Here is a 17,376-nt window from a genome sequence, read left to right as displayed (position 1 = left end):
TAAAAGCAAAACAAAATAAACGAATGCAAATTTATATTGGAGTTACACAACTGCCAAAAATGCTCAAAGCCTGCTAATCTTCTGTTTATTACTCGCATGTTCTCCTCTTTGCCTCAACAGTGCATATGCAACATTGAAAACTCTGAAAAATGTATTTTAAAAGCTGACTTTGAGTACTGTGAGCATGAGTCAGACATAATTTACATGGCTGAAATTTCACTAAATAACTTTGAAATTATACCACCATAAACCTTGTCAGGAATACTTGTTTTCAGCTTCTTCATGCATTCAGTTACTGTAATCCTGAGCCCTCTACCAACATGCATAAATTTAACATTATATTAAGAGTGACGCAAGGCTACCATCAGTCACTTTTTAAAGCACAGATGCAGAAGAGTGTGATCAATACAACAGCACATAGGAAGTAAGTGACAGCATGAAGAATACAGCTCAGCCATTTGAGCTCCAGACCTTTCACCACACACCATATGCTCCCCTGGCATCCCAACACGTCTTTAACAACTAGACAACCTTTTCCCACACTAATTTTGTTTAGCCAGACTGCTCCAAACACACCTCCTTTTTTCAATTAGCCACACAAACTTGAGAAAGTGGTCCCAGACCCCTGATGTCTGTTAATGATGCAGTGAAGAAGTGTTGAAAGCTCAGAACCCAGCTCTTCCTTCTGGAAGATCCAGTCAAGCCTGTGGGTTGCAGCAGCACCAGGGGAGGTTTAGACTGGATACTACGAAAAATATCTTCACCCAAAGGGCTGTCAAGCATTGGAACAGGCTGTCCAGAGTAGTGGCGGAATCATCACCCACGAAGTGATTTAAAAGACGTGTAGATGTGGTTCAGTGGTGGACTTGGCAGTGCCAGATTAACAGTCAGACTTGATGACCTTAAAGGTCTTTTCCAACCTAAACAATTCCAATTCTATGATTCTAACATAGAAAAAAAAAAGTTACAGAAGCAATCTGCATTGTTATTTCTCACATAAACTCCTCTGAGCCCCCAACACCATGAGACACCACTCCGCTTGCACACTGCCCTTTCTGCTCGTGCCCACTGATGTGCCCTTGCCTACTGGAACATCAAAAAGGGCCACAAAAAAAAGAAAAAAAAACAAAGCAACAAGCTGTTTGCAGCCTGACAATCACCCCCATGGCTGCAGATCACACAGCTGTGGCTTTCAAGAAGAATCAAGGAAAAAGAACCTCTCCAAAGAAAACTGAAGGCTCCACTATTCCTAGGAAAGTCCCAGAGAAGTAACAGGGATCCACTGCCTGCTAAGTGAAGGGCAGACACTGCACATCAGACGTCATTTTAACTTTTTTAAGTTATTCTCATGCTAAGAGAAGCATGCATAATACCTGTACAGAAGAGGAAACCCAAGTAACAATGTATTTATAAAAGATGAGTTGACTCTGAAGACTTGAAGAAGGGGCAGAGAACTTCTTTTGTTCTTTTTAGAGAGCAGATGTGTTTTATTATCTAATGTAAGGTAACAATTAGTTCTGCTTGCAAAGGCAGGCAGACAAACCTGTGGAGATTCAAGTCCTTCATCTGACAGCCATTCAGTTGTCAAACTCAAAGTCCATTAAAAAAAATTACCAATTCTCTATCCACTGAAAAAGTAAACAAACATGCATTTGTGGGTTTTTTGAGGTTTTCTGGGGAGGTTGGATTTCTTTTTTTTTCTGGCTATCTATATCGACGAATGTATATTTTGAGACTTTGGATGTCGTATTTTCATTTTTTTTTTAACTGGGTTGTACTTGTTTGTGTAGAAGCTTACTTTTACTCAGAAGACCAATATGTAAAATATTAAAATAAAAAGCAGCAGTCTAATTCAGTATCCAAAAAGCCAATAAAGTAGTAGTCATTAAATCATTAATTTCTAAAGATGCTAAATAATCTTAGTTTGAGAGCAATTTTTTTTTCAAACTATGTTGATATCTGATGTTATTTAGATAACACAGCAACAACCACATGAAGTGTATTCTGCTTTGAAATACTTTTCTCTAGATTTAGATCCTGCACATGAAAAAAAGTCTCTTGAATTGTCCTTCTTTACTATATTTACAGTATATGTACTTGCCTAACATTTTCATTTAAAATGATGTTGAGTCCAGGTTTATGGTTCTTATGAGTTACCAGCTGGACTTAAACCACGACACCAAAGAATGTCAACAAAAATTCACCCTCACCTTTACCAGGTCAACTCATGTTTGTCCTTTTAGCTGACAAGATAGTTTTCACATTTCATCCATGAATGGAGCATATCAAACTCACAAAACAACATGGGTATAATCCTGCTACCTCCTAATTATGTTCCAAAATTCCCACTAAATTAGTGTTCAAGTTCCCATTTCTTTCTTTCCTGCTGACATCCTCTTTCCAGTACACACAAACCACTGATTTAAAAAGAGTCTGAATCTCACACTTGACTGTAGCATAGACAGAGGCTTGCTACTGGTAATAAAGTTGGGAATGTTTATCCTAGCCACATGCTCGTATTCTTGCCACTTTATCTTCTAGTTCTTGTATATGCAGTATTAACTAATAGCTTACAAAGACAGTAGCCTGGTTATGCTCCCTGCCCATATTGGTATTAAGAGTATCAACAGAAAGTTTCAAGAGAGCTCAGAACTTTTGCCCCTCTCTTTATTTCTCACTGCATACAGACAACATTTATCCCCTCAGTAATGTAACTAACTGCAAAGTGGAAATAGGTATATGACAATTGCTTAAATATATTTTTAAATTGGTATCTTTTCATAAGGAGTTGTTACATACATGCCCCCCAAAACCCAAGAGAGTTTAATTGCTGAGCGATGAAGGATGATTGTACAGTGACTAGACACGGGTGATAAATACTGCTCTTCAAAGATTAAATTAGATATGAGTAACAGCAAGAGGATACACTTACCATAGTACTTTCTAATATCTCTTTTATTAGACTATAATTCAGGACAGAAATAACAACATAATCTAGTGTTCAGAAACTACCGCAGGAACAGACTTCCAATCCCAACTCTGACACTGACTTGAGCAAGTTGCCACTTGTCAAATGACGCATTACTTTCTTTGACTCTTTCGTCACTATGAGGATGCAGCAATAGATCCAGCTGTGAAATCATTACAATATCCCCAACAAACTATAAAAGATAAAAACCAAAGTAGGTGCTCTGAAGGTATCATAAAATAAAATAATTACAGCAAAGGGTAAGAACCTAAGCATATCAGTATGAAACTGGAAGAAAATCCGTAAAAGACTTCTTAATCACTGTTGCTATCTTGCATTTGTGTTTAAAAAGAAAAAAAAGAACAAAGTGAGATTGTTTGGCTCACACAGCTACCATGAAGGAAAAAACCTTTATCTATATTTTTTCAGGTAACAAAGAGAAACCCGTTATAGATGATGGAAAACATGGAAGTGGCTGCTTACCAAAGATACGGTAAAGAATACAAAAGATCTGAAGAATCAGGCATACAAAATACTTACAGGTTAGGCATTATGGTCAACACTAGCAACTCATACCTTATATCTGTTCCAGTTTAGCACTGGCATGAGCTCCCCAGGGAAGTGAAAAGGGCCCTAAGTCTGCTGGTATTGAAGAAGTGTTTGGGTAACACTCTTAGATGCATGGTTTAATTTTTGGGTTGCCCTGTATGGAGTCGGGTGTTGGACTGGATGCTCATGGGTCTCTTCCAACTCAGGGTTTTCTACAACTCTGTCATCTGTCTCAAAATCCAAAACTATGAAATCTAAAAAAGCACAGGCATTAATCGCTGAGGAAGTGAAGCTGCTGTTCCTTCTCACAGATTTCCCAAACATTATAAAATCAAGATGTCTTAATTTTCATGTTGCCTGCAGTGCCTTGAAGAAGAAAAAAAACCCATGCATTTCCCCTCTCTTTCACCCCCGCTGTTGCTTTTCCATTCAGTGAGGCCTGAAGCAGAAGCATTCATTCTGTTCGTATTCCTGGAAACTTCTACGTTGCATTGGCTCATATTTTAAAGGTTATCTTTAAAACCAAAATAGTTCAAAATTGATCTTTTCAAGCCAGTATGTATTCCTTCATGGATAGGGCTTAGGCTCACAAGAAGTTCCACCATTTGAAAGCATGAAATAAGCAAGTACTGATTTTGAGCTTCTGCTCAGAGCTTCTTCTCATTTGCCCTTTCTTCCCTCCCCCCATTTTTTGCTTTTCTATGTAAAAGACAGCCTTGTCATCCCAATACAATTTGGCCAACATGATTTTTACCATATAAAGTATCATTTACATAATTTTTAATTAGACATGTGGCCACAGAAAAGAATTCAGATTTCACTATTTCAATGTTCTACAAAATTATTCCTCTACTGGCACATATCTAGATAATTTATGAAAACTTACAGTCGATTTATTCCTTGTGACACTGGTAAACAAATTAATGTAGAATTTAATTGCCTTTGTCTCTTCAGCTCAGAATTTCCTTTTAGTGATATTTATCTGAAATTATGATCTACAAAGAAAATAAACTGTAACTGAGCTTATAAAATTGGTCATATTTAGAAGTTGACAACTGTCACAATTATTAATCTGAATTTTTCTTCGCAGAGAACAAGAATACTTGATGAAATATTTCTGCAAAGAAGGCTGGTTTTATGCTGTCTCACATTTCCTGCAGTATTGTCATGCATTTTTCTGGATTTATTTATTTACTGCATTCGTATAAACTACCCTTCTTTCTTCCAAAGCATATCAGAACCCCTTTTTAAAGCAACCTTTTCCATAGTGAAATGTAGAATAATCAAGTCTTCATAATACCTGATCCACAGCTAACATTGAAAAACAATCAGAACAACTGAAGAAAAAAAAATAAATCCTTAATCATCATTATATAATTCATACTGCCTCAGCAGTATTAGTCCAAATCATTAAAAAATCCTAAATACAAATATTAGCGTACAAAACTAACAATAACCCATCTGGCTTGCATTATTTAAAAAAAAAAAAAAAAAAAAAAAAAGAAGTTTGGATTGTGGCAAGTTGAATTATCATGACAACATGAACTACGCATTCCTGAAAGACCTATACATTTTCAAAATTCCTATCTGTTTAAAACATCTCTTACAGCTATACTGACTTATACACACAAAAAACCCCACACAGGTATAAAATGCCTCTGCTCAGATAAAATTCCTTCAATTTCCTCTGTGAAGTAGATTTAGCTGGGAAAAAAAAAAAGGTGTGTGGGGGGGAGGCATGTATTTTAAACTGAAGACACAAATAAGAAATGGAGGCCCCAAACACGACAGAGTAAGGTTTTAGGCTATGATTTTTACCTGAAAGTCTTCCCTTCCTATTTGCTTATTTTGAGATTTACAGAAATAGAAATGCATTTGAATCTGGAAGTGAGAGTTTATGTTCTTTAATGAAAAAAAAAATATCCCAAAACATGCAGATTGGAGGATGGGAAAGGAAGCAGGCAAAAAGAGGGATGTCTGGATATTTGCCACTGTGAATATGAATGGACTTCAGTAAAACTTAGCTGTCTTGGCCTAGAAATGCTTTGCTTTTTTTTTTTTTTTCTTCTTTTCAGGGCATAATTACCATAGCCTAGAATTACTATGGAGTATACATGTGCACATGAGAAATGCATTCTCAGGCTTGGGGTTTGTATCCAGTCTTCTGAGACGTCCACGTGGGGATATAACAATCCTGACCATATGGAACAAGAGGGCTCAGGCTTTCAGGCGCATTTACCTGTGCTAAGACAATGGCATAATGACATCTTGTAACTGAATATTTTATGAACATACCCATTCACGCTAATTTTCCAGTTTCCTGAAACAAGCAAAGCACTAGATTTTCTACTTGCAATAAATTCCTAGTGTTATCAGACAATGTAGCAAAAAGCCTTTTCCTCTGATCTCACTCTACATTCACATTTACTCTGCCTTCTCTGAGGCGGGGTGGGGAAGAAGAAGAGGAAGGACTTGCTGGGTAGGAGAAATCAAACTTCAGGTATGCTCATGCTGCTGACACAAGGGTGTAACTGCAGACAGACAGACATACATGACCTAGTTTTAATCTCACTAGCTTGGGTACAAATAGCAATGAAAAGGCAGCTACAGAAGCACTGCGCAAGTGGCTAAAGCATGTTGAAGCCTGTTCCTGCTGCAGGTTTACTGCTTTTTGTACCCAACCTAGTTTGAGCATACCTAAATACGCTGTAATCACATCTCCTGGGCCCACAGTTGAGTACCCGTTGCTGTCTTCTCCCAACAACTGGATGATCAGTGAATAAGTAAAGACCCCACCAAACCCTAGCAGAGATGGGCTTCCAGTAAACATGTACCAAGGAAAGCTACATTTTTCCAAGCTAGCCTGCTTTTTACAAAGTCACTTGAATAGTCAGCTGAAAATAGGCGGTCTCCTAAAGGCTCATGTCAGAGCTTTTCTCTTCCTATTTCTTTATAGGACGTGGCTCTGCTCTCCATCAGCTAGCAAAAACACTGGCAAAAGCAGAGTAACTGGCAGCTTCTTTATTTTCTTCTTTTCCATCCCCAGCAATGACCCCATACACAGAACATGTAATTGCCATATCCTACTGATGAATTGTGTACTGACAAGCCTTAAAGAAAGTCCTTCTTTAAAGTATTATTAAAGTTTCTGGTTCAGGAAAGTCAAGCAACTAAGAGAAGGAAAGGTAATATGGAATGAAGAAGCCCTCTTCTCTCTTTAAAGTTTGGTAACTTTACATAGGGAAAATTAAAATCAGTGCAATGCAAACTTCAGTGTTCCGACAGACATTATTGATAGTTTGGGACAAATCTATCCCAGTTTACTTGTTCTGCCAGCTTAATACTGCTAAGGAAAAGCCCAAAATGGACTGACATGCTGCTACACCAAAGCTTTAAGAACTGTGTCTGCCTGAGGCACCTCTCCCAGAGATTATGACAACAGCCAGAAAAAATTCCATGTGGTCCAAATCTGAGATTACAGTTGTGCGACAGATTGGCAAGGAACTGCTGTGTTAACCAGCTGGCAATATACAGATGAGGAGAACAAGCCTGTTTCCAAGTAAATGCTTCATAATAAAACCAGCACCTATCCTTGCCCACATGGATTGAAGAATTACCTGCAGTAGCAGTATGCAAGAATAACGGCACAATTCCAGTATTCATTTGAGCATTCTAAAAGGGCTGCTCTAGGTCAGTAAATGATCCAGAGGAATTTTTGTATTTAGTAAAATACAGAAGGTGACTCAATGAGGATTACTTCATTAAGATATTTGAACTTGTCCTCCAAAAGGAAATAAACTATCCAACAGTAAAATCCCTCCAATTTTATTCCTTATAGAAGCAAGAGAAACCTGCTCATGTACACTTCATCTTAACATCAGCTGTACTTACAGGAAGTCTGCATTCAGTCATTCACCCAGTGGCACACGTTTCCACCTTAACAAGGAACCACAGCACACTACCAAGTAACTATTTAAATTAGAAGTATGGCTATGGTTAAGAATCAGACACACCAGGTAATAAAAAGCAGCTGCCACACCTTCAGTTTCAGAAAGGTTCAGGCACAAAACTCATCTTCCAGATAAACTTTGTCTGTTTCCCTTCCAAACTGCTGGCTCTTTATGAAAAATTGTGTGTTACAGAGCACTGAGCACAGGACTGGTAACTGTAAAGTCTTCTCGGGATCTAAATGTACCTATGACAACAGAAACTACATTGCTTTACAACTTGAAATGGTCACAGATGAAGTTATTTATCAACCACTGTGCCTTGTATGCATCCAGGCTTTGCTAGGGAAAGGGAGGGAGGGGGTTTGGATGGCTGTATCCCAGTGATACCTGTATGCACATAATGGCAAGGAGAAAACGCAATGCACACAGGATACTGTGCAGTGCCCAAAGTTTACCAGTATTCTCCATCAAGCCAGAGCATAGCCCACTGGCATGTCTTCTGCAACATTAGCATTCACAGAGATGCATGCAAAGAGGTATTTTCAAACATCTCAGGAAAGCGTGACAGACACAGAAACCCAAGCCTTCTTCACCCATGAATTTACAGTGCCACAAGTCAGAAGAACCTACTTCATCCTCTATCAGGAACATCAAAAACTTCTAATAGGTAGGTGAACTTCAAACAGTCTCACAGAGTCTCTTAAAGAAACTGACACAAATATATGTCCTGGGCAATAAATACTACCATAGGCTAGCATCCATCATGTATCCTCAGCAGTTTGCAATTCAAGTTCTAATCTGAAGTCACACATTCATTCCCCTCTGCATTTTCTCAGAAAAGGCAACAACAACTTTCTATCACTCATAATCTCTACACAACTATTTCGCTGTACCGGAACAGCAAAACCTAGCCATCATTTTGTACCTGTATCCTGAGTTAAGAAAACTTTTCCCTAACATTTCCTTTGTAGTAAAAATCTTGCTTTAGAAGGAAAAAAATCCAAATTGAGACAACCTACTTTAATGCCAGAAAAACCTCCTGCACTTTACAGAAAAAAGGCAGAGATGAGTAATCTACTGTCTGTAAATATCTACACATAAAACAGAAAATGTGATACTATCACTCATCTCCTCCATGACTGAGACAATACAGACACTCTCCAGCTTCATCATAGAAGCCCAGGAAGTATATGGGTAAACCTGCTAAGGTCTGTCATCCTAGATACAGCTAACACAGCATGATCTTCTAGGTCCAGAGCAGCCTGAGGCATCTTCCTTGCTCCCTGCTGAGTGTTGAGGTATGCCAAAATTTTTGGCTGTATTCTGGAACAGGCTGAGGATGTCCAGGAATACAGGTCAGCTGCGGGGAGAAGGACCAAGGAGGTACCTGCAGTACCTGGTTTGAGACACATGCATGAGTGGTGTCCCTCAGGGGTCTGTGTCAGGACTGGTTCAACATCTTTGTCGGTGCCATGGACAGTGAAATGGAGTGCACCCTCAGCAAGTCTGCCCATGACACCAAGCTGCGTGGTTCGGTTGATACGCTGGAGGGAAGCCATCCAGAGGGACCCTGACATGCATGCGAGGTGAGCCAACGCCAACCTCATGAAGTTTAACCATGACAAGTGCAAGGTTCTACACCTGGGTCGGAGCAATCCCAGGCACAGCTACAGGCTGCGCAGAGAAGAGATTCAGAGCAGCCCTGCGGAGAACGACTTGGGGGTGTTGGCTGATGAGAAAATGAACATGAGCCAGCTTCAGTGTAACCGTATCTTGGGCTGTATCAAAAGGAGCATGACCAGCAGGTCAAGGGAGGTGATCCTGCCCCTCTACTCTGCTCTTGTGAGACCTCACTTGGAGTATTGTGTGCAGTCCTGGGGTCCTCAACATAAAAAGGACATGGAACTGTTGGAACAAGTCCAGAGGAGGGCCATGAGGATGATCAGAGGGCTGGAGCACCTCACCTATTGAAGACAGACCGAGAAAGTTGGGGCTGTTCAGCCTGGAGAAGAAAAGGCTGCATGGAGACAACATAGCAGCCTTCCAGTATCTGACGGGGGCCTATAAGGATGCTGTGGAGGGACTCTTCACTAGGGACTGTAGTGACAGGACAAGGGGTAATGGGTTAAAACTTAAACAGGGGAAGTTTAGATTGGATATAAGGAGGAAGTTCTTCACTGTAAGGCTGGTGAGGCACTGGAATGGGTTGCCCAGGGAAGTTGTGAAAGCTCCATCCCTGGCAGTGTTCAAGGCCAGGTTGGACAGAGCCTTGCGTGACATGGTTCAGTGTGAGGTATCCCTGCCTATGGCAGGGGGGTTGGAACTAGATGATCTTAAGGTCCCTTCCAACCCTAACTACTCCATGATTCTTGACAAAGTGGAGACTACATTCCTTAAGAGATGATGGATTGAGAAAAGCTGCTTCAAAGACGCAACTCCTCATGAACTACTAAACCCAAGTTCATCAAGAAAGGCTTCATTCTAAGCTCACTACTAACAAAGCAGTCTCTAAAGGAACACAGTTCAGAAAAAGTACAAATTATTTATGACTATCGATACTATGACTTTTGCAGAACACAACTGTACCATGAAATAGTCCTAAAGGCTATTCTGAAATGCTAGACAGAGATAATGCAGCCACATGCACTTTCCCTTCTTCCCACTGTCCAAAAACAGCTGCAAAAATTCGTAAGTTTTTATGAGCAGATCTCTGCGTTTTCTGGGAGACAGGAGAAATATTAATTCTCCAAAATCCTGTTCATGGATGAACCTAAACTTACACAGCAAAGTGGCATACAGATCTTGGATTTTGTACACTAAGGTTTAATACAAGGGTTTACATACATTTCTGAACAACTTATGAGGGGGAAAAAAACCTCTCCAAAATGAAAAAAAAAAAACAAAAAACAAAAATCCAAACACCAAAACCATCAAATCCCAGAAGTGTCGTTTACCCCAAACTGATGGATCCACCACTGCATCATTATACTCTGTATTTACAACACTGCATGTTACATCATGAAGGAGAAAAGCAGCCCCGCAAGATGACATACCAAGAGCAGAGACCATATATATCGAATACTGTCGTAGTTTGCTGCAGGAACAACTTCCAAGCGTCAGGAGCTTCCTTGCAAGCAATCGCTCACCTTCACAGCAAGAGTCAGCTCAGATTACTGCAACAATGAGCAGCCAACAGTTACCCCACCTGAGCAACTATGCTCAGGTTAGCCCCAGTAAGCTTAAACTTGCAGCCAAAGCTGTAGCTCAGACTAGCTTGACTGGCAGCTGATGAATATTGCTAATTAACACAAAGTGTGCTAACTTGATACGTTGTTCATGGTTGAATTCCCATTTAGAATATGCCAATCATTTTACTCACAGACATGTTTTCCCCTAGAGTTCCTATAATCAATAGGTAAAATAAAATCATGTAGAAACACGTGGTTTGGATTTATGATTTTTGCACAAATGGGGGTTGCAACTCAATACGTTCCAGTATCCCTACAATCAATTCCTATAATAGCCAGGATGTTCCAGCTTTCCTGGGTGCTCCTTAATCTCCCCGTCTTCTAATGCTGAAAACTAGCACTGCCTAAATGCACATTCTTCACCATTTTTCAGGATATATATGAATGAGTTGAACTTCAAGGGTTCATTCTACAGACAACCATTGAATATAACTTGTCCAAGAGCTATTAAGAGTAAAAATGAGTCTATGACTTTGATGCTTTGGGAGAATACGTGTTTAACTAAAACACAAAACACAGGTACAGGCTGATCATGCTGCTTTATATCAAAACCAGAAATGTTTCTAGAAACTGAAGAGTCTCTTCTGTGAGGAAATTACAAGTCTGGATATTCCCCCTCTTCCCATCTCTACCACAGGGAGTTTGAAAGGTTCCTCCTTGATTTCTAAATATAGAGCTCATAATCAGTTTCTGCATGAGAGGCTCATGAACAGGAGCACTAGGATTTCAGACTGGAATAGCAAAGACAAAACAAGTCACAGCACTCCTCGGAGTTCTCTTTAAGGTCACCACCATGCAGATACAACCCAAGAATCTGAGTCAGTGAGCCTAAAGAACAACCAGAAGAAAAGCAGCCAGAGCGGCAACTGAGTAAGTGGTGGCTGTAATCTTTATTACAACGTGGTAAAATAGAGGAATCAATTTTCCATTTATAATTATAACATCACAATTATAGGGGATCTTGCAAGTAACAAGCCAGATGTCCTTAACGGCAAATGTACTAATGCTCCTGATCATCTCTGTAGCAACTAAGGTGGACTCAAAGTAAGGGCAAATAAGTATGTAACTATCGGTTGATTTTAGCAAGTTTGCATTTATTAAAAAACTCTAGAAAACAAACCCCCGAACTAGATTTACAGGTCTAGCAAGTACTACTGCATATTTCTGTAAACTTCCACACTCCTTGTAACTCTATCACACTGGTAACTTAATAGTGGTATATAGTTATTAGCATCAGAAGAATGTCTCAGTCCGAATATGCCCATATGCTGAATTAAGTGAAGAAGTATTCTGAAACCATCTGTGTTCGGGCTCCTCATGCTGGACAGCTTCACTAAGCTTGGGGGACTTCAACGGGGAGAATGACTTGTGCTGACAACACTCCAAGTCCAGCATCCTACTGCATATACTTTTGCTCATTTCAGTCAGAATCAGCAAAGACTCTGGAGCAGAGTAGTTTACTAACCCCTTGTAATCCCAATAAACTGCTCAATCATTAACAGCTTTAACAACCTGTGTACCACACAACAAATCATTTATGACCCTCCTTTTCATCTCCCCTCACTGGTTGTGGCTTTTCCCCTTTTCTGTTTCTGCTGGTGGCTTAGTTCAGTTGAATTCTTTGTTCATTTATTCCTTCTGTTGGGGGTGGGGAAGAACCAAAGTATTTTTCAGTTAGGAGATAAAAAGAATCCTTTTGTTCTGCTCAGATTGGTATGTTACAAATTTGGTAAACTCTCCCTTCTGTATTTATTCTGGTTTTATAATCCATAATGGTCAGAGAACAAATGTTCCTTCACAAGATGGTCCCAAACCCCTATGGCAAAAATTTAAGATATCACTTACTTAAAAATAGAAACTAAAGTCTAAATTGGTAGATTATATCATTGATCTGGGCCCTTTTGTCTGTGCTAGAGAAGCTGTAGAATATATAAATCTAGGGGAAGACTTAGTGCAGAAAAAAAATAATAAAAAAAAATCACTATTCTGGACTCCTTGTAGAACTTCTCCAAGTGCAAAATTTTAAATCAATTTTTGTTTTACTGCACTGTTCTAAATATGAACTTAGCAGTGGTCAAGAAACTGGAATACTTTTCCATGTATTTCTTGTTAGTTTAATGCTTTCTTATATTTTAATTGTTTCTTTGTAAATACCAGCACAGAAAAAAAAAAACCCTAAAAGAACCCACCAAAAAACCCCACCAAAGACTACACAAGAGAACAGTACATTCTCCTTGCCACTACACTGTGTTTTCTCCTTTTAGATCTCCCACACTTGGACAATTACACCCATCTGAAATGTGCCTGCATACCGCAGCATCTTCTGTCCGCTTCAGATTAAAACAATTATATATACACTTTCTGCGGTGCAGAGCACAGCATGACACAGCAACACAGATCACACTGGCTTAACAGCATTCAGACGGCAGGTTTTTATCTTGAAGTACGAAACACACATCATCCTGTAACAGCTAGGTTTGTAATTGAAGCATGGCCACATCAGGAACCCTGTGGTAGTCACATAAGCGTGAAGTGGGCAAAAGTCTTCTGAAACAACACTGGAATAGTCCTCTTAAAAATCACATTGTTCACAAAGGACAGGCTTACCACTGCCTACATAAATCAACAGTAGGTCTTCCCAACGGTGTGAAGTTGTACACTCTGCCAACTCAAACCTGTTCTATTTGTTTTTGGAAGACAGTTAATATGGCTAACCAATACCTACAGTACCAGGCAGTAATCTTCACAAGTGAAATGTCATGAACAAACACAATTAACCCAGGGAAGACCATCCCCTCTAAAAACAGGTATCACTCAAGATACTTATGTTCTGTCATTTGTCAGTAAACTGCCCAATAAACTGTGTATCAAATGTAACATATTTAATGAGCGTCTCCAGGACTGCAGAAATTACAAGTTCCCAAAACATAAGGTCTGGTTCCCAAACTACTGCAATCTGGATAACATTCACCTGCTTTCAGACTGTTGTAGTATTTCTCACTTCCCTAGCTAGGCAAAGGACAAGTGGCATACTCTGAGGGAAGTTCCACATATGACTGATATTCTTTACAGAAGCCCTCTTCGTATCTGTATGATTTCATCTCATTTCAACTGCCTTCCACCAGAAGCCAGCTACAGAAACAAGATTTCTCCAGCCTCTCATAACAACTCCCCCCCCCGGGAGGAGCCAGTGTCCCCTTAAAGTCAGAAGGAGTTGATGGAAAGCTATCTAGTTCTCTTAAAATCTGTCTGTAATCCACTGCAAAAACAGTTCAGCCCCAAGCAGGTGCAGCACACCCAACACTGGCAGAATCAGGGTTTGGCACTGGTTAGACAAAGGCAGAAATTAAGAACATGATTGAATCGGCAGTACCTTAGCTTAAAAAAAGGTGATGGCAAGCACTCATGCAAGAGAGCTTGAGAAAGACAAACAATCTTTCGCAGTGTAATAATAATTCACAGGCTGGCTACAGCAGTTACTTCAGAAAGTTAGCAACAATAAAATGCAACTGCAAGATACAGCTATACAAGTGTGGGTTACAGACAGCACTACTGAGGTACTGGGCTCTACGAGCAGGCTCCACATGTGCTTATGCTTAAGTCGTTGCACGGGCATATTCTGTAACATTATTATACACTGATACTGACCCTTATTATCAGAGAGGACCAGTATCAGTCATATACCTAACCAGGGCAATCCCATGTGCCTAAAATAACACGCAATTTTCTGTGAGAATGGCATCTGAGTAAAGGATTACGCTTACAATACATGCAAGCCTAACACAAGTCTCAACTGGCAAGGACATGACTGATCTGTTAGACTTGATAGCTCCAGCACAGCTTACCTGGCTCTTCCTGCTCCACTCTTCCATAAGCACACACCCCACTTTCTCTAGTGTACGTTCCAGAAGCATTACCAATTCACAGAGTTGGGAAGACAGCTAATGTATGTATATTTTTTTTAAATGTTGATGTCAATGTCCTGTCTACTAATTTCACTGCTGAAGACAAAGTAAAATCCATCTAAGAAATGTCAGTGAGGAGCAGAGAACACCACAGGTGGAACAATACACATGCCTAAATAACCAACTCCTCTGCCAGGAGTTGAGCTGACAGATTATGACACAAACCCTTTGGCCAAATGGCCCTTAACTAATTCTATTACTTCTGTCCCTTAAGAGAGGGGCCAATTCTCAGTAAAACATCCATGGATGTGGACAGCAATATGCAGAGGAAAAAGACCCCTAAAATCAAACAGGCACATGAAGTCCTGAATTGCTCCAATTTATCTGTTGCATTGCTATCATTTCTCCTTAATGATAAATTTACTCAAAAGGAAAAAAAAAGCCAAAAGCCTATTAAAATGTCTATTTTAAAAAATTAGCATTCACTTTTTAATCTGCATGCTCAGAACTCTCACACTGTAGCTCAAGAACCACAGAGCAAGATGACATCTAAAGCAAAACCAGTTTTGAAACAGACTAATATCTCAGATTTCATTCATGCTGGTAGTTCAGTGTTCCCTTCACATCCTGTCCTTCCTTACGTGCTGCTGGCTGAAGATAATCTCTTCCAGGCTTCTCAAATGCTGACACAGGAACCTCTGTGAGCATACGAAACTACTTCCTTTTCTCCTTGAAAAGATTTAATAATCTACAACTTTTTTTCTGTGCCCTACTTGTAGTCTATCGTTTTCTTCCTTCTTGTATTGAATCTGCTAAAATAAAAATTTTACAGAGTGTCAATTCAACAAAGGAAAAACTATAAAGTTCATTCTGACAGCTCCCTTTCTCAAAAAAATTAATCAAAAAAAAAAAAGAAAGCAAAAAAAGCCTTTGCCCTTGAAAAGATGAATGGAATAGCCTTAGGTATTCTATAGCTGTACTTACGAAAAAGTTTTTGGACATTAAACACACAAGTCTCTACAGAAATACAAAAAGTGTTTAGCCCAAGTCATAAACTTCTTTTTCCATTGCACAGTCCATTTCTACACTTTCCACGCTACAGTCCACCTCTAGACATAAGCTCACCTCTAAGAGAGGGACAAGTCCCATCCATCTCAAAGGGAAGCAATGCCTATAAGATAATACTAGCAAATGAAGTAGTCTCACAAAAAGCCATGTACATACACACACAAACATATGCTATTCAAATTCAGGAGAGCAATTATCCTCTCTACAGAAACTCAGTGCTTTGTCCATATATTAAACTTTTCTTACCAAAACCATGCCACTTAATATTATAATGGTAGCATCAAATCACAGTACATAACACTAAATAAATGTATCAGTCAATCTAAAAAAAAACACTAGGTGTCAGAATGTCCAGTTTACTTTTCTATGTAGAAAAGGTATTTCACCTTAAAATAAAGTAAAAAGTCATGAGAAAGTAATGTAAAACTCCCTGGCCACAAACAAAACTGATGCCAGCACTCTTAAAACATTTAACATCTCCATGTGTGTCCTATTTAGTACTTCATACTGAACTGTTGGAAAAATTCATTATTTTCCTCACTCTTACCCAGAACAATTAAGTTTGATTTTAAAGTTTTATATTTTAAAATAGTGATAAAAACACCTAACAAGAAAGATTATCTGATATCAACCCAGCTGCTGAGCAGGCATTTACATTTTATAGAGAACAGGCATTTTCACTTTGTTAGATCTCCCCCCAAAACCTATCTGAAGACAAATAGTCAATCTACCCACAGATTTCTATATAAAGTTTAAATAAAAACTCCAAATCCTCTTAAACTTGGTTTTCTAACTTAAAGCAAATATTTATTAACACATTTTTCATCAAATGCTGAATCATGGGGAAAATGTGTAACTCATTGCTAGTTTAGAGATAATTTTATTTCAGCTCATTGAACAAATCCCTTCTTGTTTTTGGCAGAGCTGCATCAGAACATTTTTTTAAACAATGTTGTATCACTGCTGTAGTTTAGAGAAAAACAAATGTAAGTCTTGAACAGGAAAGGAAAAAAAGTAATAAAAACAATTAAGCTCATTTCTTATAAGTGCAAAGATATTCCCCTGTAGCAAGCAAAGAAGGTAACAGAGATTAGTATCAGCAATTTGAATTTAGGCTATCCAATAGAGATTAAAATTTAGAAGTCCAAGTTTCTCTCATTATAAGAGGTCTCTTCTATTGTTCATCCAAAATTACCACTTTTTTTGTTCTTTACTGAAGCACGCAAAATCACCCCCTTACATTAGGTCTAAAATAATTTTCACATAAGTCAATAATAAAAAACCCCAAACCTCATTATTACTATTATTCTGTATTACAGCAACAGCAAGGCTCCCATTATGATTGACAAATATACAGAAAAACACTGTCCAGAAGAGGTGGATGAAATAATTTAGTCAGTCATTGAATTCAAAGGGATCAGAGAACAATTCTGAAAATGCAGACTGGTTAATGCTTCCAAAATCAACACATCTGGTTCCTACTTCTGTGCAGGTTCCTAAAAAAAATTCTGTTCCTATTTCTGTTGAAATACTTAAGCACTCAAAATACACAGAAATTTATATTATTTAAAAGATACTCCTCCCTTTACTAAGGTATACTGAATTCAGTGGCATAAGACATACTTCAGACATTGTCTCAAACTAGGAAATGCTAAAACTCCTGTTCAATTAAAACAATCCCAAACAAA

The 17,376-nt window shown here is 38.9% G+C and overlaps 1 protein-coding gene across 11 annotated transcripts in view; it reads right to left on the bottom strand.

The window, feature by feature from the left end:
- The window catches only part of MBD5 (methyl-CpG binding domain protein 5), a 141,214-nt gene extending 125,525 nt beyond the window's left edge, over positions 1-15,689 (bottom strand). For all 11 annotated transcript variants that reach the window (XM_057415591.1, XM_057415587.1, XM_057415598.1 and 8 more), the window contains exon 1: positions 15,262-15,689. The gene's annotated coding sequence lies outside the window, so the exon portion shown is untranslated. The remainder of the gene's footprint in view (positions 1-15,261) is intronic.
- Positions 15,690-17,376: the final 1,687 nt, after the last annotated feature.

Source organism: Pezoporus wallicus, unplaced genomic scaffold (assembly GCF_028554395.1).
Source record: "Pezoporus wallicus isolate ANWC-B61680 ecotype Strahan unplaced genomic scaffold, APGP_CSIRO_Pwel_v1 contig_736, whole genome shotgun sequence".
NCBI classification, from domain to species: Eukaryota; Metazoa; Chordata; class Aves; order Psittaciformes; family Psittacidae; genus Pezoporus; species Pezoporus wallicus.
This window is presented reverse-complemented; position numbering and strand designations above follow the sequence as displayed.